The 27125-nt window shown below is 29.5% G+C and overlaps 1 protein-coding gene and 1 long non-coding RNA gene across 4 annotated transcripts in view; one reads left to right on the top strand and one right to left on the bottom strand.

Annotated features, from left to right (window-relative positions):
• The window catches only part of LOC107446121 (uncharacterized), a 306844-nt gene that overhangs the window by 230485 nt on the left and 49234 nt on the right, over window positions 1-27125 (bottom strand). The window lies entirely within an intron of this gene.
• LOC147802964 (uncharacterized) lies at window positions 3407-11991 on the top strand. The gene is made up of 3 exons (XR_015429933.1): window positions 3407-3559; window positions 6442-6538; window positions 11817-11991. It is a non-coding gene; the product is annotated as an uncharacterized LOC147802964 (long non-coding RNA).

Raw genomic sequence — 27125 nt, 5'->3', positions numbered from 1 at the left:
AATTTTGCTGTGTAGTATGTTATCTAAAAGTAATGAAGGTATAAACTATGTATCTATTATTTGAGAATAAAGTTTTCAAACAAGGAACTTATCATTTTGGAATTCTCCGGGAATCATAAATCAGGTAAGTGCAATGATTTTTACAATAAAAAATTTGCTTGTAAATATTTTTTTTTCATTTGATGATGGTTCTCTACAGAATGGTTTTTTACGTCTGATTAAGAACTATAAGAATAATAAAAAAAGAAACAATATGAAAGTTTTTATTTCAATGTTAATAATTCTTAAAATCGTTTTTTTTATCCTAAGAATTCTTTATTTTCCGTTTTTTAGTTTATAATTTTTTGATAAAAATTGTTCTCAAAATACTTTTGAAAAATTAAATGGTATAACATTATGTGTTTATGTATACTTCTTGTATATTCCAATGTTTGAAATAATATGATTCAGAAAAGTATGGAATAAAAATTCGGTACTTACGACGTATTAACGCCACCGCCGCTACAGATTTGGCGGTTTTTAAGTGCCGCCAATCTACACTTAAAATTTTTGCGACAGTTCATAAAATAAAACACTTTATTTAAAATCAAAATAGTTAATTGGATTTCGGTGGAAAATGAGCCGATATAGAGTTTAGCATAGATTCAAAACAATCATATCGCCATATGAACTCTGATGAATAAGATTCCAAATGAAATAACATTTCCAAAACGTACTTTTGCCAAGATAAAGATTTATGTTGTGGGAATTGGTACATTTTCGTTTTTTCGGTAAAATATTTCCCTCCTGAAAAAATAAAATTGCTTCTTGTTTTGTTTTTGGCAAATCCCAAAGACGAATATTTGTAGCACTAAAAATGGCGACAAAAAAGAATTGTTTTTTTTTTTTTGTTTCTGTTTCGTCAGCATTCTTTATTTTACGTTTCTTAGTTTCTAAATAATGATTTTTATTGAAACTTGAAATTTTTTGATAAAAATTGTTGTCAAAAAACGTTGCTTACAAAATTAAATTTCATAAAATTATGAGGCTTATGTATACTTTTTGTTCATTTTAATTTTTGAACTAATATGATTCTTAAAACTATAGAATGTAAAGTTTAAATGGGCCTTTCATGTTATATCATTACATTTAGTAATACTATTTCTCGGGCATTAGGTTTTAACTCTTATAAGAATATACATATTTTTTTCTGTTAATGTACAAATATTTTTCCGATGTGTTTTGGATATTCCTTCTCTAATAAAAAGAGATACCATTTTGTTTTCGGTTGTACAAGAAAGAAGATCAAGCATTTTTCTTTTTTAAATTTAATGAGCCACATTAAAGAAGGAACGTTGCAATGCTACACGCTACATTAACGACGTCTCCAGAGTAACTGAATGACGGTTCATATGGAAATCGCAGGTAAGCGTCTCATACAACAACGCCCCCTATAGTTCGTTGCGATCGCGAATCGTATTCGCTACAGTCGAGGATATTTAACAATTGGGTAGAAATTTGTGCTTTTAATCGCAAAAAATATTGTTTTTTTTTCCAATTCCCGCTTGGAGAATGACCTTTCGTCATATAGCCATCTGAAGGGTAGATTTGTTGGCCACTTTTTCAGGGGCACCGTATTAGGTGGACCAACGTTGCTCCCACATTAAAGACAGATAATTCAGAGAATTGAAGAATATCCATGCCTTGACCGGGATTCGAACCCAGAACCTTTCTGACGCAAGGCCAGTTTTCTGACCCCTACACAGGTCATTCCACCCAAAAAAATATAGTAATATGTTTTAAATGGTTAAAAATTAATAGCAACCGCAATTAATATCATTCAAAGGAATTTTAAATTCAGAAAAACAATAAAGCTACATATCAGTATTAATGTGATTAAAAAAGATCATATGGATTATGGGTACATCATTCATATGGGTACACGACTGAGAAATTAAAATATGAGCACGTGCAGTACTTGAACATTGTCCCGCGACTTTTTATTGAAAGCTCGAAAGTTGGCATTTAAATTATCAAACATGAGGTGAAATTATAACTAATGGTTTAAAATAAATGGTTATTGCAATTCATTACATAATGGTGAATTTTAGAATCACAAGACAATGAGGTTACAAAGCAGGATTACTTAAATCAAAAAGGATTTAAATAAGATTGGGATGAAAGTTGCACTTTTAAATGCAAAATATGTAATAATATGTTATTAAAGGTTAAAAATTAATAGTTACTGCAATTAATATCACAAAAGTAAATTTTTAATTCAGAAAACAATTTTGCTACATATCAGGATTAATAAAATTAAGAAAGATTCATTCATATAGGTACACGAGTGATAGATAACATTTTTATGTGCGCCTGCACTACTTCATCATTGCCTGGTTACTGAAAGGTTAAGACTTGCTTTTTAAATTATTAAACATTTGGTTATAACATTATTGAGTTTTTTAAAAATGTAAAGCAATATAGCAACATATCAAGATTATTTAGATTAATTAGAAGAAAAATTTAAATAAAAAAAAATTAGAGATTTTGCAATATTTATAAAAGTACTATTAAAGGTTAAAATATAAATAGTTATTAAATATAATAACATTGAGGTAGGTTTTCAATTTACAAAATATTATTCATATTCAGATTAGTGAAATTAGAATGATTCGTGGATTTAGGTAAACGAGAGATAGATTAAATGACAGGGGGGAAAAAGTATTTTCCTTACACATTTACTTAAGTCGGGCATATTCTAATAACATTTTATAATGGCGTGGAAATATGAGATAATTCAAAATAATTATATATATTGTTTTTGTTGTCATAGGTTCTTAGGGCGAGGGGCTGTAATTGTATTTTTTCAGTCGCACCATCCATGGCCAAGAATTCTACCTCAAATATTTTTTTTAAACAAAACTATATATAAATTATGATGAGATAGTGGTTAGAAACAAAAGGTTGAGTAGATACTTTAATGTAGGTAGGTACTTTTATTTATGTCGCACTAGAACTGTACAATGGGCTATTGGCAACGGTCTCGGAAACATCTCTGAGAATGATCCGAAGAAGTTTGCCATCACAAATTTCGTCACGCCATCTCCTCAATTTAAGTATAGATATGAAGGGAAAAGAAATTTTCATCAGATCCCTGTACCCATGGTACTGCTAAGCGACTGACCACAGGACTTTCCATTCCAGAGATTTTGCAGAGCACGTATAATGCATGTACTTCTCGGTGAGAGGTTAGCAGAATCAGGGATCGAACCCTGCAATTTTAATTAAGAAAAATAAATAATAACAGTTTATATTGCTTAATTTAAAATTCCAGATTATGCTTTCATTTCTCACAAAAAGTATAGCATTTTTGTTTCATATATAAGGTAGCAGTCGGTGTGAATGCTCCTTGATATACGTTGCTTCTATACATTCGACCCCGCGTCAAGGTCAATCAGAGATGCAGTGTGAATTGTGCTTGAGTGTTCTTTTCAAACTTTACGCTTGCGTCGAGTAGCAAAATATCAACTCAACTTCTTATTGTCAGTTGTTATTCCACAAGCCGGCGTGGTTTTCTCATGTAAGTTTATGTAAAATTATTTATTCTTTTAATAATTATTATTTTTTTATTGTCTTTTTCTTCTATATAATTTATTTGCAATGTTTATTGAATTTTGTGGAGATCGAGCTATTAATTGATTGCGGCAAATCAGAAATTCCATTACTCTTCCATCAGTGTTTTCCCTAATCGTTTTTCCATGCTTTGCTTGCCATTTGATCCTAATAAATACGCTCTTTTTGTAAAAATAAAACGAGATCTCTTAAAAATTTATTCAGATTCCATTTTAAAGAAAATTAATTCACTGTTAAGAAATTAAATATTAATAGGTAGAAGGATTTATACATAAACTGTGGGGATCAAAATTATAAAAAAAAATTTAACTGTTGATGTTATAAGATATTTGTAGCAAAGAAAGTGATTGATAAAACAATTGTTATTAATATTGTTAAAAGTCTTTTGAATTCAGTCTTACTTTTGAGACTAAATTTTAAGACTAGTATCCTACAACACTAGTGATGCTTTATATATTAATAAGCAATTTTGTTTTTCTTTCATTTTATTGTTATGATCTGTTTTTCTTATCTTTTTCGACAGTTATTTTTGATGTGAGCTTATTTCCTATCCACTAAAATCACATTCATGTTCAAGAAGTATTCCTTGCTAAATTTAATTTAAATTTTGTTAATTTTGATTCATCATAAAAGGATTTAAACATAAACGGTGGGGATCAAAATTACAATTTTTTTTTTAATGTTATCTAGAAGATATTTGTAGCAAGGAAAGTGATTGATAAAACAATTGTTATTAATATTGTTAAATGTCTGTTGAATTTAGTCTTACTTTTGAGACTAAATTTTGAGACTTGTATCCTACAACACTAGTGATGCTTTATATATTATTTAGCAATTTTGTTTTACTTTCAATTTATTGTTATGATCTTCTGTTTTTCTAATCTTTTTCGACTGTTATTTTTGATGCCAGCTTTATAGCTATCCACTATAATCACATCCATATTCAAACAGTATTTCCTGCTAAGTTTAATTTAATTTTTGTTAATTTGGATTCACCATTAAAGGATTTATGCATAAACGGTGGGGATTAAAATTATATATTTTTTATTTGATGGTATCTAGAAGATATTTGTAGCAAAGAAAGTGATTGATAAAACAATTGTTATTAATATTGTTGAAAGTCTTTTGAATTTAGTCTTTGGTGTAAGATCGTCATTCAGATGTGGATTCATTTGTCCGTACGCAAACACTCGGTGCATATGGCAAAGTACCAAAATCCTGAACCTCCGTCACATGGAGGACAAATATCTGTGTGGCTGACTGAATCTCACAAGATAGTCTCTTCTGAGATTAAGATTCGAAATGGGGTTCAGGTAGCCCAAAGTGTTGCAATAAGGCTTTGTGTCCCGGATCTTAGAATTAAGTCGCTGAGCACGTAACTTTTGAGACTAAATTTTAAGACTAGTATCCTACTACACTAGTGATGCTTTATATATTAATAAGCAATTTTGTTTTTCTTTCATTTTATTGTTATGATCTGTTTTTCTTATCTTTTTCGACAGTTATTTTTGATGTCAGCTTTTTTGCTATCCACTATAATCACATTCATGTTCAAGAAGTATTCCTTGCTAAATTTAATTTAAATTTTGTTAATTTTGATACATCATAAAAGGATTTAAACATAAACGGTGGGGATCAAAATTATAATTTTTTTTTAATGTTATCTAGAAGATATTTGTAGCAATGAAAATGATTGATAAAACAATTGTTATTAATATTGTTAAAAGTCTGTTGAATTTAGTCTTACTTTTGAGACTAAATCTTAAGACTAGTATCCTACAACACTAGTGATGCTTTATATATTAATTAGCAATTTTGTTTTACTTTCAATTTATTGTTATGATCTTCTGTTTTTCTAATCTTTTTCGACAGTTATTTTTGATGTCAGCTTTATAGCTATCCACTATAATCACTTCCATGTTCAAACAGTATTCCCTGCTAAGTTTAATTTAATTTTTGTTAATTTTGATTCACCATTAAGTGATTTATGCATAAACGGTGGGGATTAAAATTATAATTTTTTTTGATGTTATCCAGAAGATATTTGTAGCAAAGAAAGTGATTGATAAAACAATTGTTATTAATATTGTTGAAAGTCTTTTGAATTTAGTCTCTGGTGTAAGATCGTCATTCAGATGTGGATTCATTTGTCCGTACGCAAACACTCGGTGCATATGGCAAAGTACCAAAATCCTGAACCTCCGTCACGTGGAGGACAAATATCTGTGTGGCTGACTGAATCTCACAAGATAATCTCTTCTGAGATTAAGATTCGAAATGGGGTTCAGGTAGCCCAAAGTGTTGCAATAAGGCTTTGTGTCCCGGATCTTAGAATTAAGTCGCTGAGCACGTAACTTTTGAGACTAAATTTTAAGACTAGTATCCTACAACACTAGTGATGCTTTATATATTAATAAGCAATTTTTTTTCTTTCATTTTATTGTTATGATCTTCTGTTTTCCCAATCTTTTTCAATAGTTATATTTAATGTGAGCATTTTTGTTATCCACTATGTTCATGTCCATGTTCCTGAAGTATTCCCTGCTAAGTTTAATTTTTGTTAATTTTGCTGCACAATAGAAGGATTTATTGGTGGGTAGAAGGTGAGCATTAAAATTATAAAAAAAAAAATTGTAATCTTTTAAAGTGACTGAAAATATACTACATTATTAACGTTATTTATTCCCATTACATGAGCGCAATTAGCTTAACGCTGTTGTAAACATAAATATTATTTCCTTTAAAATGTTAATTCCTTTCTAAACAATGTATTTCTGTTTAAGGGAATAAAATGCAATTTATTTTTTTTTCTATTGGCTTACTTTTCAGTGCATTAGTTTGGAGGAGTTGAAATGAAAATTGGAGCCTCTGAATGTTGAGTTGATCATTTGGATGCGAAGTGATTCCGATGCCTTTGAGAGGATGAGTAAGTATTCTAATTATTTTTTTTTCTTGGATTCTCAATCCTGATAGTTTTGTTAGTGCGAAAAACAATCCTGATTCTACCTTTTTAAAATTATTATTTTTTCTTCAATTGAGTGTGTAAACTTTTTTTAATGTCTGACTTTTATTTACTAAATATATTTACTTCAATGTCTAGAGCAGTGATTCTCAACCACTGTACCGCAGCACTTTTGTTTGCCGCTAAATTCTTAAAATGTGCCTCCAAATATTAGAAATGATACAATTATAATGCTTTTTTTTATAACGAGTAAAGTTTAAATTAAAGAAAAGTGTTTACATATATATATAAATCAGCGATTGTCTTGTCTCTGATAATCTTAAAATAAGTTAACATAAGAAGGAAGCGTTTAAATTATCTTTGGCAATTTTAAAAGAATGTTGAAATAGGTAGAAAATTTAATGACTATTAAAATTATTAATTAACGAAAGAAAGAAAATTAAATATTAATTTTCAAACGGATATTAAAGCTAATCATTAAAGTAAGCTATGCAATTAATAGTTATAAAAGCAAATTAACAAAGGATAACTAACAAAAAAAAATAAGCTGACAATTTATAATTAGTAAAAAAAATAGTTAACAGGAAATCACAAAAAATAACAATTAAAAAAAACTAACAGTTAATAACTATGGAAAACAAGCTAACAATTAATAACTAGCAAAAAAATAAATAACTGTTACTAACTAATAAAAAATTAGTCGAAAGAAATAATTAGTCTCTTAATAAACGTGCTTTTGTAGTACATATTATTTTATTTTACATTCAAAATTATTATCACGAACTATTTAACACAGTGTATTAGTGATAAATTAACAACTTTTAAACTAATTTTTTTTCATTGTGTGCCGTCAAATTTCGAAATCGTTAAAAGTGTGCCGCCACCAAAAAAAAGGTTGAGAATCACTGGTCTAGAGTGATGGTGCAAGGTGTCATTTCGCCAAAGCTTCGGCTGCTAGTATATATTAAGCTTTCATATTGAAGGCATAATGTTTGTATATTCAATATATATATTCCAGTTTACTTTGCATTTTTGCTTTATTATTACCAATTAAGGTAAAATAGTCTACGCTCATTATTAAGACCCCCATTTGTGCTCTTCTTCTGTTATAATGGTCGTTACGTAAAGTCCCATTTGCTGTTCTATTGGTGCAATGTCCATTAGATCGTCCAAGCTGAACAAATCATTCCAGTATAATAATAAAAGAATCTTTTGTTTTTAATTTTCAGAAAATCTTTAACAGAACCAGATGTTAGGAAATATATATACATTTGGAACTAACATTTTTGTGGATCGAAAAGTATTAAAATCAAAACTTGCTGAAATATACAAAATCCTGAAAAGCATTTTGTTTATAATAATTAAAAAACCTGAAATAATTAAGGTTTAAAAATAGGGTGTTCCAATTTTATGCCATCGTGCTTGTAAAGCGAAATTTCGATATCTAAAATAAGTATTGACTTGAGTTTTCGCACAATAGTAAAAGATGTTATTTGAAAAAGTTTCAATATTCAAAAGTTCCCAAATCGCAGTTCTTCGATGGCCAGGCCTAAGCTTCAACCTTACTAAAGGCTTGTTCCATTTATAATGTTCTTGTTTCTTAATTTTCCAAATAATTTTGAAAATAAGATAATAAAATTTTTTTTTCTTTTTGTGTAGAATTAGAAACAAAAGGAAAATTCTGTTAAAGAAAATATACGCTGTGTCAAACACTTGACATTTCTTTTGGAAATAAATGCGGTAACATTAGGGTTAAAGACAATGCTTTTTTAAGTATAATTTACTAGTGATTATTATTATTTTAAATTTTTTTTTTTGATAAAAATGTTAAAACTTAAGTTTGATGGTTATTTTTAATGAGTCATATGTTTTTCTTACAGTTGCCACTTTCAATGCTTTAGTTTTTTTACTTATATTCATTCAAGCAATAGCAATAATTATTCCTATTTTCCTACATTCAACAACTGTTAAAAAATGGGTTGAACGTTATATTTTGTCTGTTAAAAATCTATCTTATTTGAAGTAGGATAATTGATTTTAAATTTTTATATTAATAATTTTTAAATGATAAACTGAACTGCTTAAGTACAGTTAAATTCTTCATTATTTAATTTTTTTTACTTTTTTTATTTTAGCATATATAGTTCCAAATTGCTTTCAAGTGTAAAATATTGAAAGATTTTACACAGTTGTAAAGTTCCTATTACAGTTGTTTAAATCAGTTCGCATCCTGTAGCTATAGGTGTAATTTATTTCTGATATTATTAACCTTTATTTAATATAACATACTTATAAAAGTCTGTGTGTGGATTATTTTTTATGTCGCATACTAGCTTGCATATATTTTTTTCAATGCATAAAATCGATTTTCCTGCCTTTTTCTTTTGGCAAACACAAGTTTCTGACAGTTGAAAATAAAACTACAATTAAAATACACTCACTGGAACTAGAAATTTTCTGAAACTGTATTTTTTAAAATATTTTTTAAGTTAATAAGAAAAGAAGCTGCATTTTATTTGTTTAATTTTTTATATTTTTGCCCATCAGCATAAGCTGATGTATTCAATATTTTGTTAATGAATTATAAACAAGTCCTCCTGCTTAACTTTTAAAGAGTTGGGGGAATGTAGCAGTGTTTGCAAAAACCTGTATTATATGTACTTATAATCAGGGCTTTGTTGATTGAACTGATTTTTTTAAAAGAAAATCATTGATTTAAATCAACTGATTTTATATATATATTTAAAAAGTTAATAAACTACATTTTAAAGTATTGGTACTTTTACTATTTCTTTTCTTGGTATTTGTTAAATTCCAACGAATTTGAAATTACATTTTTCAAAATCTTTTGATTCTTGAGATTGAAAGTACAGATTAAAGTATACATTGAAGTATTTTTTTTTCTCATATGTTTACAGTATCTTTGACATTATCAGATTTTCTATTAAGAAATTTTGTGAAAAAAAATTTCAATGGAATTTTTTTAGTTCAACTTATGTATTTTAATATAGGATTAAAAATTAATATTTTAATATAAAAAATATATAGATTAAATATTTATTTTTTGATGAATGACTACTTTTATAAATGCAATTTGTTACATTTATTTTGTCATTTTAAAACTCAGGAGGGAAAAGGAAGAAATCACAATTTTAAATTAAGATTATGGTTTGGTAATTGAAACTTTGTTTTAATTTTTAAAGCATTCTTTAAATTCTCTATTTCATCCAGTCTTTGAATTTCAATCAGGGATTTATTTCAAAATGGTTGCTATGCATTCAAAGCTATGTTTTATAATGAAAAATTGTTTTAGGTAGCCAGAGCTTCTAAGATATTCTTATAATATACTTTTAATATTAATTTAATTTTGATTAAACATTTATGATGTTTTTTTAGTCATAAATCAAAGTTCTTTGTATTTGAATGAAAAAAATCTCAAGCCCTGCTTTAATAGATATAATTATTTACATATCTAATGTTTAGATTAGAAAAATATATCTAACTAGGAGGCTTCGCCCCCCTGCTCGCTGGTGCTCACCAACCCCCGGAACTGCCTTCGCAGTTCATTTCGGATTGCTTCGCAATCTGATGCTCGGTTTGCTCGCTCATTGGATACGTTCTTAGCGTCTAGCTTTTGTATACTTTTTTGAACACTGAAGTTCCGAAAACTTTTCACTGTAGAAAATTCTAAGCCTGTGCATTTCAGTATTAATTTGAAATTGCCAACAGTTCACATATTTTTCTTAATCACACTATTCTAAATTTCAGTTGTTGAGAAAAGTAACTGTTGTAAGTTTTGTTTTAAAGTCTTTCCCACCAGATGGCTAAAACCATGTGTTGTAAAACAATATGAAACAGTACTGAACGCCGAATGTAAAGCATCGGCTTCGATGAAGATAATTTTGTGAGAATTTTTTGATAATTCGGTGAGAATTCACCCGATTAGACATGATGCTCACTACGTGCTCTTGCGTGTCGAAGCCTATCAATTAAAAATGAAAACTGTTGCCAACGCGAGAAAAGAAATATCATCGGTTTTATTGATACATACGTATTAGCGTTTTATATAATATAGATGTTACATTAGAAATCAAAATATAATTATAAATAAAATATAATTATTTCAGTCATTTTTTGTCGCCTTCTAAATGTACAATAAATTGCATAAGGATGAAGTTATTGTAAATAAATGAAGTGTGAAATATGAAGCATAATAAGTTAAAAATTATAAATTGAAACTTAATTAATGAATGGAATTTCTAGAAGTGTTGTTAACATCCGTGAAATGAAATGTGCTATTATTGCCATTGTACATTATTTGTTTTATAGATCTCAGAATTTAGTAATGTGTTTTAATAATTTATAATTTAGTAATTTATATTAATAATTTATAATGTATTTTTTCGTGTATTTAGTTAATTTTAATTTGTTCATAATAATTTTGTTTGCGAATAAGGTTGTAAAAAGGCATAAAATAAAGATTGGCATAAAAGTTTATAGAACAATATATTACAAAGAGCAACTTAACGAGCAACAATTATTTCAAAGAGCAACTTAATTAGGTAATTTCAAAGAAAATTGATTGGAACTAATGAAATGTTAAGAAACTTATTTGGTGTGTAAAAAGATGGATTTTATTGGACTGAGCCCACCTTTGATAACCCTGAGATCACAAGAAAAGAGTACTCAATTTATATTGTTAAATGTGATTGCCCGAACTTCATTAAAACTGTAATTTCATAATGCGTTTTTCTTTCGTAAAAGAAATCACTGTGTGCATAGAATTGTTTTCCCTGTCAATAATTGACTAAACAGCAAAACAATTAACTAGCTGAATAGCTAAAATTATTTATGAATTTGGTATTCGTTAAAAAAAATATTTTTGAAGAAAATAGAGTATTTACATATAATTTTATATTAACATCAAGTAGTTCCGAAAAAATTTAATATTTGGTCTTAACAAATTGTGCTAAGATTCAAAAAATCTACATAATTTGTCCAAAGATTTCCAAACATCTTCATAATTTTATAACTGCCAATTTTTCTGTATTTACGTCCTTTTGTATAAACATATGCACAAATTGATACAAATATTAACCTAACATTTTTCTTAAAAGTAGGCTAATTTTAAATTTCTTTATTTTGGGTCTTGTTTGAATTTCACTTTAGTGAATTGTAGTGAAAATCATTATTAATTATTTAAAGAAGCTGTTAATTTGATTGCTCTTATTTTTTCTTCTAGATGTAATACGAGGACATATATGGAATGAATTAGTAAAGTTAGTATAAAGGAAGTTTGTCTATGACGAAGTTTGTAAATGAAGACTGACCATTATAATTGTGAATTATGTGTGCTTGTTGTTGGAAAGAAGTTGCTTGAATAATATGCTCTGTTTGAATAAAAGATTTTAAATAAATATCCTTGATTTTATTTTGACATTGAATATTAATTTTTTTTAAAAATTTGTTTAATTTTTTAAATGTGTCACAAGCTTACATTTTTTTAATATTTCTTTCTAATTAGCCTGGATTGCAATTATTTTGATACTGGATTGTCTACTATATTAGAGAATAATTGCCGCAATAGTATAATGTTTAATTTAAAAGTACTGATATAAATTGTTCTTGGACAAAATTATTTTTATAAGTAATATTCTAATCAAAATTCACGCACAATTTGAGTTTTTCCTTCTTAAATTTGCTTAACGTTTTACCCAATGAGACCCGTCATGGAGATTACGTGTCAAACAGCAAGATGTAATGATAGTAAATCTGGATGATCCATAAGGATTAATCAAATCACATAAATCTGATTAAAATCATGTATAAGGTGATTGTTCCAACAAATTATTGTTGGAGCAGCGGGAATATACCATCAAAACTATTTGCCTGTTTTATGTTCGACGATAAATTGTCAGACAAAATTCCTACATTGGGATGATGGTTCCAACATTTGAGCAGTAAGAAAATGTGATGGAAATTTCTGATGGTCCAACATGTTGCTATTCTAATGTTGGACCAACATAAATCTGTCCAAATTCCTATATTGGGATGATGGTATATCATGTTGGTTCCAACATTTCATTTCTAACATAATATGATGGAAATTTCTGATGGTCCAACATGGGCAAACCATCAAAACAAGTTGCTAATCTCATGTTGGACCATCATAAATCTGTCCGAATTACTATATTGGGATGATGGTAGCTAACGCTGGTTCCAACATTTCATTTCTAACATAACATGATGGAAATTTCTGATGGTCCAACATGGGCAAACCATCAAAACAAGTTGCTAATCTTATGTTGGACCATCATAAATCTGTCCGAATTACTATATTGGGATGATGGTAGCTAATGCTGGTTCCAACATTTCATTTCTAACATAACATGATGGAAATTTCTGATGGTCCAACATGAGCAAACCATCAAAACAAGTTGCTAATCTTATGTTGGACCATCATAAATCTGTCCGAATTACTATATTGGGATGATGGTAGCTAATGCTGGTTCCAACATATCATTTCTAACATAACATGATGGAAATTTCTGATGGTCCAACATGAGCAAACCATCAAAACAAGTTGCTAATCTTATGTTGGACCATCATAAATCTGTCCGAATTCCTATATTGGGATGATGGTATCTCATGTTGGTTCCAACATTTCATTTCTAAGATAATATGATGGAAATTTCTGATGGTCCAACATGAGCAAACCATCAAAACAAGATGCTAATCTTATGTTGGACCATCATAATTCTGTCCGAATTCCTATATTGGGATGATGGTATCTCATGTTGGTTCCAACATTTGATTTCTAAGAAAATATGATGGAAATTTCTGATGGTCCAACATCAACAAACCATCAAAACAAGTTGCTACTCTTATGTTGGACCAACATAAATCTGTCCGAATTCCTATATTGGGATGATGGTAGCTAATGTTGGTTCCAACATTTGATTTCTAAGAAAATATGATGGAAATTTCTGATGGTCCAACATCAACAAACCATCAAAACAAGTTGCTACTCTTATGTTGGACCAACATAAATCTGTCCGAATTCCTATATTGGGATGATGGTAGCTAATGTTGGTTCCAACATTTCATTTCTAAGATAATATGATGGAAATTTCTGATGGTCCAACATGAGCAAACCATCAAAACAAGATGCTAATCTTATGTTGGACCATCATAATTCTGTCCGAATTCCTACCTTGGGGTGATGGTTGCTTATGTTGGTTACCATCAAGGATTATGTTGGTCCATCAAAGGAAAACCATCAAAAATTTTGACTTGGGGGGAGTGCCGGAACTTGTCACCGTAATTTGATCCGAAAATAGAGTAATCCGTTAAAGTGCCATTTTTTTTTTTCATTTTTGAAATTAGCTTGGCAATCTTAAAACTACCTAAATAATCTACACTTTAACTATTAGACACACGTTAAAGTGAAAATAAGATCATTGCTGGAACAACAACAACGTTTCTCTACGCTTAACATGATGTCATTTATTTATTTTTCGATGTTCAAAATATCAAGTTAGTACAATCAAAACATCATTTGATAAAATCAATAATCAATCCCTTTTAAAATTATAATTCAAAGAATCAAACGGTTTAAAACAATATTAGAATTAAGAAAACTATCATAATTCCATTTGTTTGTTTTTTGATATCTAAAGAATCAAATCAATATACTCATGTAATTAATTGATAGAAAGAGATTGATGATGGTTGATAGAATGAGAGTAAAAAAATTCTGAATTTTAACGACACGAAGTTTGATTTTGGAAATTGAAGGAAATTTTGATTTTGCACTTTAACGAATTACTCTCCTAGTTCATCAGCTTATTAGTTAAGTAATGGGAATATTAACAGTCTTCAAGCTTTAGCGGCAACATGCAGATTAACATTAAAAAAAAAACTAAAATAACCTAACAAATTCGCCTAAAAGTAACACATGTCTCAGAAAAAATAATTTTTTGTTGTTATCGTCAACCATTAAGGCAGAGGTTCGACTGTTCTTGTTTTGCAGTGGCGCTATCTATGGCCAAGAATTCAACTTCCACCACATATACGTCACACTCCTTTTATAGGGCGGACCCATACACACATCCATTCATCCATAGATCGTAGTTTTGACCTGAAACAAAGAACGATCAATCTCCGATCCAGCACCCCCAGAAGTATTGATTTGTTATTGGAACTTGGAGCACTTTGTGACCTCTACAGGCTTAGCGTACACCATTCACCATTTTGGCCTTCAGGGATCGATCTCACGACCTCTTGAACGTGGGCCTAACGTCCTACCAGTTAGGCTATCCCGGCCCGCACCCCTTTTTAGCACTGAAATACGTTTGTAATGTTTTGATATCAAATATGAAGGATATATTAGATTAAATGAATAAGTATCTTAACTATGAATATGATTCGTAATTTTGACCTGAACCAGAGAACGATCAATCTCCAATTCAGTACCCCCAGAGATATGATTTGCTATAGGAACACGGAGAACTTTATGACCCGACAAATTTAACGAGCACCAGTCACCGTTCGAACTCCCATTCTCACAGAAAAATTAATTTAAACCACAATATCGGCATTTTAAGCTATAATATCGCACAGATTTGCAACAATATTAAAATAATGATAATTTGAACCTCTTAAATTGAACCACAATGTAGTGTTATCAAACATAACTAGGATTAGTTAGTAATTTTTAGATAGTTCAGATTGGTTGCAGCAAATTTGTACGATGTTATTGTTCAACGATATTCTAATAATATAAACAACTGATTGTATAAACAAATATTGTATAAACTGATAGTATAAACAAATGGAGAAGCATATTGCTTCTTCTAATTTATAATAAACAAATTTAATGTAAAAATATGCTTGGAGAAAAATCCGGAAGAATTGATGCGATCGCTTTCTTTTTACGCGATAAAACATTTCGCGTCATGTTCTCGTGATCTTCAAAATCACGCATTTGAGCCATTTCGGTTTCGGTGCTGTCGTGAATTCAAGTGAATCGTGTCACATTTTGGCGTAAAAAATCTCAAATTCTAATCACGTGACTTGTGAATCACGCATTGATTTTTTTCTTCTATTTACTATTTACATTCTTTTCATTTATTTTACAAGAGTTGAAATTATTTCCATAAATGGTATAACTGAGACCGAATCTGTTTTCGGTAATCAAACATATCGGAAAACTTAAATTTAGCTTCACAAATATCCGATAATTAACGAAAAAACTAGGGATATTTAATTTTAAAATGATTTATTTTAATAATTAGCAAAGGTTTGAATTTGAGTTTCACGTTTTAGCGATCTCCATTATTGACATGACAAATCAAAGTGTATTCACGTGATCTTCAAATTGTTTATTTAAACTTTTTTTTTTTTTGATGTCATACATACGGCGTTCAAGTGAATCATATCATTAAGAGATCGTTTTTTTTCTTTCTTTCTTTGACATCATTTCTCACGTGATTTTAGAGGCACGTGTTTATTGACGCAGTAGCACAATTCCTATTTACTTTATTCTCAAACTTCACATTTAAACAGTAGCTTTCTCGGTACTATGTCACGTCAAAAATACATAATTCCTCCAAATCACGAAAGAGATCATGATAAACTAATTTAACTCCTGATAATAATTTGAATTCCGCCCATAAAAATCTTACTTTTAACGATATTTAATACGATATAGCAGATTAGCCGTATCCCAACGATTCTCGATGAAGAGCTGTCGATTACATACAAGTAAAATATTGGAAATCGATATTGTAATATAGTTTTTTTTTCTTGATAAAATTAGGTTAGATAATCGAGGTTGTACTTAAAACTGTTAATTGATATTAACTCTTTTATGCTCTCGTTCTGTTTTACCATTATTAAAAGAGTAGCACATAACTTTTATTCTTACGATATAGCAGATTAGCCGTATTCTGACAATTCTTGCTGACGAAATGACTATTACATACAAGTGAAATATTGGAAATTTATATAGTAATAGTTTTTTTTTTCTTTATAAAATTAGGTTAGATAATCAAGGTTGTACTTTAAAAAAACTGCGTATCGATATTTACTCTTTTATGTTCTTGTTCTGCTTAACCATTATTAAAAGAGTAGCACATAATTTTTATTCTTGCGATATTTAATACGCTACAGCAGATTAGCCGTATCCCAACAATTCTGGGTGAAGAGCTGGCGATTACATACAAGTAAAGTATTGGAAATTGCTATAGTAATATTTTTTTTTCTTGATAAAATTAGGTTAGATAATCGATGTTGTACTTTAAAAAAAACTGTTAATCAATATTTAATCTTTTATGTTCTCGATCTGTTTAACCATTATTAAAAGGTAGCACATAATTTTTATTCTTGCGATATTTAATACGCTACAGCGGATTAGCCGTATCCCAACAATTCTGGGTGAAGAGCTGGCGATTACATACAAGTAAAGTATTGGAAATTGCTATAGTAATATTTTTTTTTCTTGATAAAATTAGGTTAGATAATCGATGTTGTACTTTAAAAAAAACTGTTAATCAATATTTAATCTTTTATGTTCTCGATCTGTTTAACCATTATTAAAAGGTAGCACATAATTTTTATTCTTGCGATATTTAATACGCTACAGCGGATTAGCCGTATCCCAACAATTCTGGGTGAAGAGCTGGCGATTACATACAAGTTAAGTATTGAAAATTGCTATTTTTTTCCCTGATAAAATTATGTTAGATAATCGAGGTTGTACTTTAAAAAAACTGTTAATTGATATTTACTCTTTTATGTTTTCGTTCGGTTTTACCATTAATAAAAGCGTAGCACTTAACTTACCGAAACTTGCAATATTCAAAAAATTTCTCAATAAGTATCCAGGATACAAAATTTGGTTGAAGATAATTAGAAAACGATAAAAATTTGTATTATGTCGGTAAAGTCTTTGTCGGCAAAAATCTGACTTAGAGCATAAAGTTGCCGAGCTAAGTAGCAATGGAATGCAACGAATTGTTTTCACTGACATTTTAGTCACCTGACTGGTGCAAGCCACAGGTAAACAATTCATATTTACATTATTTTTGATTTCACATTTAAAAAGCACCTTTTTCAGCATCCAATCGTGTTGAAAACAGACAATCCCTCCAAATCATGCCAGAGAGCATCATAAATTAACTTAACTCCTGATTATAATTTGGATTCCACCAATAAGTATCCCGATTTTCTTGCAATATTTATCACGATATAGCAGGTTGACCTTATTCTAACGATTCTTGGTAAAGAGGTGGCGATTAAATACAAGTAAAATATTAGAAATCGATATGGTGATAGTTTTTTGGATATAATTAGTTTAGATAATCGAGGTTCTACTGTGCTTTAAAAAACTGTTAAGCGATATTTACTGTTTTATGTTCTCGTTCTGTTTTACAATTATTAAAAGGGCAACACATAACTTACCCACAAACTTGCAATGTCCAAAAAATTCATTTAAAAGTATCCAGGATACAAAATTTGATTGAAGATAATTAGAGAAAAATAGAGCTTTGTGTTATAGTTAAACATTTATGCAAAAATCTGACTTAGAGCATAAAGTTGTTTAGCTGAAATAACAACGGAATGCAACGAATTGTTTTCACTGATATTTTAGACACATGACTGGTACAAACCACAGGAAAAAACAAATTAAACTGTGGAAGTAAGTCAACATGTTGCCAATTCTTCTTCGTATTTTGCCCGAAGACTCGCGGAACAGCGATGAATGGAAAACAAATTGAAGCAATTTTTTCTTACTCCTATTGATGCAATGGGTATAAAGCGCAATCAATTTTCTTCCCTGAAACGTCAGAAAATGAATTTTCAACTAGTTTTACCTCAACTCATTATATAAAACCAGCCCGGCAGTCATTTCGCTAGAAAAACACCCTGAACTTGTCGCCATTTTTTTCTGACCTTGACCGCATAAAGTTATGGAAATGGAAAAGCAGCTATTTCACAATTTGCATACTCGCCAACATACGCAACCTTAATTGACTGGTTTTTTTTTCTTTCGTAAAAGCAACAGCTGCATAATTTCGGTAGGAATCCAGCCTACCTGAGTTTACGAGGATAGTGGATGTTTGTGTTTATAGTGTCTTGACGAAATAATTATTTTTTCCTTTTTTACAAAAAAAGCTCTTTCCATAGCAATACCAAGCCCGTTTCTAGAGATGCGTCACAATAAAATGCGACCCTTTTATTATACAATATGTTTACTTTCATCATCAGCATCATACACCCTTTGTTTCTCAAGAACTTTGATTACCAAGGCGGACATCTTGTTTCTGGGTGACATGTTTGTCTTAAGATGTGGTAGAATAATCGTATTTGAAAGTAAAATGAGAAAATCACTGTCAAATTTATTATAATAAATTATTAAGGAATCTTCTTTAAGAATACACTGGAAAAAAAAATGTTAGTGCATAGTTTCCACCACTTCTGGCGTTGAAATACATTTTTAAATACAGGGCTGTAGTAATTGTGCAAAAAATTTGATAAAATTTGCAAAATAACAATCGCTTGGAAGAATTACTGCAAATAAATTACAAATGTGCTTGTTTTTTAAACAAAAGGATTTTGCTAATGATGATTACTAAGGCGGACATCTTGTTTCTGGGTGACATGTTTGTCTCAAGAAGTGGCAGAAAAATCATATTTGAAAGTAAAATGAGAAAATCACTGTCAAATTTATTATAATAAGTTATTAAAGAATCTGCTTTAAGAATACACTGTAAAAAATGTTAGTGCATAGTTTCCACCACTTCTGGCGTTGAAATACATTTTTAAGTGCAGGGCTGTAGTTATTGTGCAAAAAATTACATAAATTGGCAAAATAAAAATTTTTTGGAAGAATTAGTGCAAATAAATTTCTAAAAATGTGCTTGTTTTTTTAAACGAAATTATTTTGCAATGAAGCCATAAATTGACACTAAAGAGCAAGAGCTTTTAGTATGCTTTTATTGATTAGTTTTCAAACCGGGTTTTGCGAGAAAATCTTGCAATTCCAGCCACTTTCTGATTTGCAATTAGCTCTAATTTTAACTGGAGCACTGTCCTGGATAACAATGCAACTTTCGAACATTTGCTAGCAGCTTCAAACCGAATTTATTGCCAATCAAAATTTCGATCACCAACACACACACACACAAAAAAAAAAAAAAAACAGATAAATAAATGGCAGACACAATATAAGTATAATTTTAGTTGGACCTATTATTTTTACGAATATTATCACTTATAAATCCACCCCGATTTTCAAAAGTTATGCCCTCCAAATGTTTTGTTTTAGGAGAGACAAAAACTTTCATTAATTTTCTCCATTTTAGTTTACCAGAAAAACGTAAAATATTTCAAACAATTTGAAGAAAAAGGTTCTAGTTAGGCTTTATTGTTAAGTAATAACACATTTTAAATAGGAGTATAGTTTTAATGCTTTGGTATCAAGATGTTTCAATTCGACAAAAGCCAATTTTTTGTAACAAAAGAAAAAAAATATTCATTGTAACTGAAATTGAATATTATAATTTATTTAAATAAAGGAGGAGGAGCAAATGTTTTAACCAATAGAATTATTAAATAAAATTTAACCTGTTAAAATTGGGGTGTTGTATATCGGAGTACAAAATGAGGCGCTTTGTTCATTTATCATTTTTTACATTAATATTCCTAAGTTTTCAACGCTGTGGCATTACAATGCCTTAAAACCCGTGCTTTTTTAATTAGTTTTTCTTTTACAGTAGGAAACCGATTATCCGGAACGATTGGGACCACCGCTATTCCGGATAACTGATTTTTCCGGTTTTCTGAATCGCTACAAAAAGTCGTTTTTTTTATTGTTAAACCCAACTAAAAAAAAAATATTTGGAAATAATCTTGAAAAAACGAAGTAATACACTAATGATTATTTCCAAAATGATGTTAGGGTAAACATCTTTCAAAAAAGAAAGAAAAATCCTAAAATCTTATGAGGAAAAAAAAAAATTTTTTTTTAAAAAATAGCGGGAAAATTTATCGAATTTCGTTCCGGTGTTTTGGTTTTCCGGTTTTCTGATTTCCGGATAACGGGTTCTGTACACTTTCATATCTTCGTCATTTTGCTTAGATAAGATATCGCAGCGCTAAATTATTAAATTTTTAAACATTTTGATCCGTCAACTACCTTAACTTGGCTGTATTCAAATTTTCGAAAATCTAAAAGAAAATCATTAGTTAACAAATTTTAGTAACAAACATTTTTAAATGCAGTGTCATTGCGCAGTTAAATAAAAATCTAAATAGTTAATTTCAAATTTTGATTTTTTGCACTCCCCCATTTTTTAGACTGATTTTTCCGGTAATTTAATTTTTAAAAAAGCTTTTGAAACATAAAAAAAGCAAAACAAAAATAAGTTACCTTTAAAAAGTCTATTAAGAAAATAAAATGATATAATTTAATATTAACCATATAACACAAGAAATAAAAGAATTAAATTGTGAACAAAAACAATACAACATTTAACAAAAACAATTATCGATTCATTAATGAAATAAATGCAACAAAAATCAGAAAAGATCAAAATAGTTACCAAGATAGTTAATATCCGTAACAGTCACCAAAACTTACCTAAAATGAGAAAAAGAAAATTATTATTTGAAATTAGAAATTAATTAACGCACAGTGCGCGAAAAAAAAAAAAAAAAAGAACCATTCTTATAATCTAATGGCCGGATCTTCACGTTCTAGTACTCAATCTAAACGAATCAAGGGGGTGACCTCAAATATGCTAATCAATTTGTACAGACGATATTTTAAGTTACGTAATCAGACACAGAAACGCACTTTCTCTGAACAAACATACCTTTTTTTACATGGATTTGGATTTCTGACTCCCAAAATATATAGGGGGTAGCCGCAATCTAGGCAATATGGTCAGTAGAGAGGTCTTGAAGTTTGAACCCCTTAATGTTGATTTTACTTAGTACAGATATCAGATGACCAACACTTACAAACGTAAAACTTAGTTGATCAGAAACTACTTACAAAAATCCAATCTGTATAATTTAAACAAAGCATTAGTTACATAAAACTGGCATTAGGGAACGGTTTATGTCCCATTCCCAGATGGAGAATATAATTCTGGTAAAATTACCGTACTGCATGGTAATAACATTGCTTATAAAAAAAAAACATAATTTTGTTTAATAAAATCAGAATTAACGTTATTTGAACCATTCATTTGGTAATTTTTCTGTTTATGTGGTAGCGGTGAGCTGGAAGTTCTAGACTTCAACATTTTAGTGCTTATTTTCACGCATTTAGTAAAAAAGACAAACTGAAAAGTAAAATAAATCGAATAAATGGTTTTTATGCCATGCTCTAAAGCCATGACATGCTTATTGAAAGTCCACACTCTCAAAACGGAACCTTTATGATCCTTACACTGGATCGTAAGGTTTCGCGGAATTCCATTTGGGAACCGCAGCTCTAAGTTACCATGATATAATTTCCAAATTTCACCACATTTAGCAAATTAATATCACATATTTCATTGTTAATTTTACCAAATTTATTTCGAAAGTGCTTTGTTAAAAATTACAAAGCTTTTTGGCTTTCCCATAGAGTCAGAAACACTGTAAAGTTTACCATATTCTGGTAGTTTTGACCACTTTTTTTCTCAGTGTATCAATTATTGTATAATTTTATTTATTGTATAATTATTGTATAATTGTATAATTCAATTTTATTTTAAAAGAATTAATAATTTATGCAAATAAATTTCAATTATTTTTCATTGTTATGAATATTTGACCTTAATCACTAGAAAAACTTGTAGCTATATCCCATTCATCTGCAAGAAATTCATTGAAGTTTAGAAACGTATTTTGGCATCACTAATTGTTAATAATTTAAATTCATTTCAGAAAGCAAATCAAACTCTAATTTATATATTAAGATTTTTTTATTCAATGTTTGTAAACTATGAAAATAAACGGAGACTTGAATATAATAACGAATATGATTAGTCACGCGTAACAGTTTAACGCAAGTTAAGAGTCACGCTTGGCTGTTTTTTGATCACGCTGCGTCATATAGGAAAGGAAAACGTCGCTGCGGGGGTTCGAACCTTAAGCAGCTAGAACGGAATGTAAAAAATAAACGTATAATGTATTTTAGCTAGTGCCTTTAACAGTGGGATTCTAATTCATTATGCCAAATATTTTTCAGAATGCCGAATGCGAGATAAAATAAATTTTTACAATTCAGTTTCGTTTTATTTTTAAGCTTCAAGCTAGTATTTATTCAAACTTTTTACTGAGAATAAATGTTAAGTAAAATAAACAATGATGAGTAAAATAAACAATGTTGAGTGTGAAAATATTATTTATTTATTTCTTCTTTTTTTTGCCAATTTTAACAGATTGTTTTTATCGAAAGCCTGGATTTAAATATCAAAAAGTAAAAATGGATTCATAGTTTTGAATATAGTCAACTCCACTTGTTATTTTATTTTATAACCTTATAACCGGCGGTGAACAGCCGACTCAATTCTGAGTTGACGACCATCATTGTTCAACTTCGTAGCCTCGTAATTTTGAACCCAACGAAGACAAAGGATCGATCTCATGGATCAAGCATTAGGACAAACTAGCAATTGTGGAGGAATTTTTGATGGTACTAATCCGCTTTTGAGTTATATGGCGAGGAAAGCCGCAAAAACTTCCAGGATAGCCCGACGGCAAGGGGATTCGAAGCCATGATTCGTCAACCACCGAGGATATTTTACGTCAGCACTGTGGTTGGTGCAAGTTGGGAGCAGAATTCGTATCAAACAGTCACCATTGGGATTCGAGCAGATTGGGTCATCTCATTGGGAGGAAAATGCTCTATTCCCTGAGCCACCACGATTCTCTATTTGTTATTATTATTTTGAAGATAGTCACACAGGTAAACTACCAATGATCTAGGGCTTTCTTTTCACCACTTTAGCATTCAAATAGTCCCAGATATTCATAGATAATCTTGCGAAACCATAATATTGAAATATGATTACCTTTTTCATGAACATGAAAAAGATAATCATGAGAATTCTACGTTACTATCTTCGTTTTTTAACTGTCATATGCATTTTGAATGTATTTATTACATTATGCCGATTTTCCCAGCCTTTTTTCTTTATTTTGATTGAATGAATTAAAACTGAACTAATTCACAAAGAACTAATCAAATGTTAGTGCGAATGATAGATGAACATTCAAAAAAGGATAATTTATTTTTTATTTAGCCAATTTAAAAGTTACCACAGGGGAATGTAAGATACGGTTCCCAATTAACCATCGAAGACAATCATGACTAATTGCGGACAGCATGCGGGTGGGTGACCATTTTGATCAGCCTGCGAATTGACAGAGGGTATGCGATATCGGTTGTCGTTGAGCTGTTCTATCGTAAGGTGCTCGATTTCGCGCGAAGGTCGTCGGCCTTCTAAAGCGAAGGAGCCATCCTTTCCACAGAGATTCGAAATTGGCATGTCTTCGGATAATTCTCATTGTTGTTTCCCAGAACTACGCATATAGCCCATTATGTACACCGTAAAGTAATTTCGAATCAAATTCCGGTGAAAAGTAACAAAAAAATTTGATAAAACGTAATTTTTACAATAATAATTACTGTAAAAATTCACTGAATCACTCTAATTAGATAAATATTATTGCAAAAATTATGGTATAATATTTTGCGTTAAATATGGATTTTACGAATGATGCATCCAAAGCCCGGTACTTTATATAGCAATTTTATTTGGAATTTTTCACAACTACTTCTACCAATTAAATAGTTGGTGATATGATGCAATGTATGAAACTCTCAAATATTTCTTAAAAGGTAATCTTGGTAAAAAGTTTAAATTTTTAATTAAACTTTTTAGGCTGCCAAAATTTTAAGAGTGATTTGAGCCACAATATCGTGTAAAAAGTCTGAAACAAAATATAACAAAATATAGTCCCAAGTTTATTACGAAAGTTATTATTACCAACGTAGACCATCTAAAATTTGATCGTACGTTACTAAGGTTCAATTTGAATGGGATAAAATTTGTCTCTATTCAGACTGCAAAATTTTTTCCGTATTATGATACAATGTGTCGGTATTATGGCTCAAAGTACTGATATTATGGGTCAAAGTACCGATAATATGGTTCAGGATATGATGTTATGACTCAAAATATCGATATTTTGGTTCAGCTTGAACCTATTTTTCTTCGAGATTATTATAATTGAAATGAACTTTAAATTTGATTTGCTATATGCTTGTACCGAAAATTGAAGAGCAATACATGAATTTTAATTTACATATCTTTTATCGAAGGTAATTATCAGTAAGCATAAAAATAACTCATAATTATAGACATAAACAGTTTTAGAGTCATTCAAATTATTTTTACATTGATTTTTGGTATAAAATTAAACAAGACTTCAAAAGTTAAAACAGCTATCGGGGCTAATTAACAATCTTGTAGATATCAGGTCACAGATTTGAAAACATGATTACGTTAAATCCAGATAGATCAATATCGAGTCTATCCTACATTAATCAAATTTCTTTTTGTCTAAAATTCTACCTCTTTCCACATTGATTATAGATAAAGCATTGTCAGCAGAATAATTAATCAAAAGCTTAGTTAATTTGAAACATTACTTGGTCTTAAATTTAACTCAGTAGCTATTTTTGGCTTCATTTATAAATGTTACATTTTTAATTTAATAAATCAGCATTTTGTGGTAAATATCGGCAATTAGGTAACTAACAACTTCTTTCCTATTCTAAATTAAGTTAATATATTTAAAATCACAGTAAACAAGTTTTTATATTCTTATAAAAATTAGTTAAGTCTTCAAAAAAATTTACTCACTGTGTAACCATATCGGTGCCTTAAACAATAATATGGAAAAAATTTACAGAAGCCAGAATAAGGTGTTGAAATAAACCATATTTTCCTTCAAACAGAACCGTAATCTCGTGTTATCAAGTATAAGAAGTACCCGAAAAATGATTCAACTTATTGAGTTTGAAGCAGGTTTAAACAGCAACGCACTGAGAAAAAAGTATTGGTCAAAACCACCATAATATTTTAATATTTACTCAATGGGAACGCCGAAAACAATTTTGCGTTTTGGTAAAGACTTTTGATAAAATTAAAAATAAAATATGGTTTTAATACTCTGCTGTTTGATAGTCAAATGCTGTGAAATTTGGCAATTTTATCATTATGTCTTAGAGCATGGCATAAAAGTTCTTTATATGCTTAAATTTACTTCTCAGTTTTGTATTTTTTACTAATAATGTGTGTTAATATGAACTATAATTTTGTAAAACCAGAATTTTTGGTAAACCGTTATCAAACAAGAGGGAAAAGTACCTAATGAATGGTTAATAAATACCGCATATTTTTGTTTAATTACCAGAATTAAGGTCTTTTTTTTTATACCAGAAATGTCATTACCTTACAATACAATAATTTTACCAGAATAATTTTTCTCCGCATTCTTTGTAGATTTTGTGTATATATATATGTATATATATACACAATATATATATATATATATATATATGTTTTTTGCGATATCGACACATATAAAGAATAATTTTTATCTTAGGATAATTATTCTTTATTCAGAAATATCGCATTAATTTATACCAATAGATGTGTCTTGATAACGACTATTGGTTTTCCATTTTTAGTTTCTCTCTATATTAATTAATTTTTATTTTATTATTTGTATATATATATATATATATATATATATATATATATATATATACAGTGGTGGCCAAAAGTGTGGACACTTTTTGAAAGTTTCATGTTTTTCAACTTTGTGTGCTTGTAGAATATATTAATTTTCACTTAAATACAAACGTTTATATATCAAATTGAAGGAAATTTAATGTAGAATTTAATAATAAATACAGTATTACAATATCTACATTACAAAAAAAGTTATGCAATTAATAGTAAGATCTATCTCAGATTTCATTTTTTTAAAGTAATACTTACACAATCAATACTTAGTAGGATAACCCTTAATTTTTAAGACAGCTTCACAGCGTCTTTTCATCGAGTGAACGAGTGTTTGGAGTTCATCTTTCGTAATCACATGGTGCCAAGAATCAATTATAGCTTCAATAAGTTGTCTTTTATTGGATGGACGTTTTTTTCGTACAAGAATTTTCAAACGTCGCCACAAATTTTCGATTGGATTGAGATCAGGGCTGTTTCCTGGCCATGGTAATATATCTATGCCTTTATTTTGAAATCATGCTTTGCATACTTTTGCTGTGTGGCATGGAGCTGAATCCTGCTGAAAAATAAATGGTGCGTTATTGGAGAAGAAATCCCTGATGGAAGGTATCAATTTTGGTTTCAGGGCAGTGTCGATGTATTTTTTTGGCATTCAGGATGCCATCAATCACTTGAATTCGCCCCACACCATCTGCAGATATACATGCCCAAATCATGACATTTGTTGGATTTTT

The sequence above is a fragment of the Parasteatoda tepidariorum genome, chromosome 10 (genome assembly GCF_982258835.1).
Source record: "Parasteatoda tepidariorum strain Cologne lab strain chromosome 10, Ptep-v5.0, whole genome shotgun sequence".
NCBI lineage: Eukaryota > Metazoa > Arthropoda > Arachnida > Araneae > Theridiidae > Parasteatoda > Parasteatoda tepidariorum.
This window is presented reverse-complemented; position numbering and strand designations above follow the sequence as displayed.